Source organism: Babylonia areolata, chromosome 2 (genome assembly GCF_041734735.1).
Source record: "Babylonia areolata isolate BAREFJ2019XMU chromosome 2, ASM4173473v1, whole genome shotgun sequence".
Classification (NCBI taxonomy): domain Eukaryota; kingdom Metazoa; phylum Mollusca; class Gastropoda; order Neogastropoda; family Buccinidae; genus Babylonia; species Babylonia areolata.
In genome coordinates this window covers 34,085,082-34,085,513 of record NC_134877.1, presented here as the reverse complement: position 1 = coordinate 34,085,513, position 432 = coordinate 34,085,082, and the positions used below count along the sequence as shown (strand labels likewise).

The window sequence follows — 432 nt, the reverse complement described above, 5'->3', positions numbered from 1 at the left end:
GAAAGGACGGGACCGACTCGTGTCGATTAACTCAACAGGTCCCTTTCGCAATGGTGTGTCTTCGGTCGACTGTCGACTCGCCCAGTAGTTGGGTTTGAGCACACACGCGTTTTGCGAAGGCTTGTAGCCTCGTGTTGAAGTATGTGTGTGTGGAGGATCCGGCCCGGAGCTGGAAGGGGGGCAAGGAGAGAGCAGGGGGGCTAGGGGTGGGGTGGGGGGGGGGGCGTTTTTGTTGGTCGACACCATTGAGCTCGATGGTCAACACACACGGTAACTGTACTTCCGACGACTATTACGACTGCTACTACTGTTACTATGACTACAGTACTTCTTGCTCGTAAAAAATTGGAGTCGGGTTGTTTTCACAAAGTTGAAAACTAATTTTTAGGGGTTTAAAACCTGAAAGCTTGCATCATTCCAGCGAAAAAACAT

General features: G+C 50.7%; 1 protein-coding gene across 2 annotated transcripts in view; it reads right to left on the bottom strand.

The window, feature by feature from the left end:
- LOC143300497 (uncharacterized) overlaps positions 1-64 on the bottom strand; it is a 20,128-nt gene extending 20,064 nt beyond the window's left edge. Inside the window, exon 1 of one of the 2 annotated variants that reach the window (XM_076614229.1) lies at positions 1-64. This exon is cut by the window's left edge and continues 263 nt beyond it. The gene's annotated coding sequence lies outside the window, so the exon portion shown is untranslated. The other variant, XM_076614221.1, reaches the window with a different exon arrangement.
- Positions 65-432: the final 368 nt, after the last annotated feature.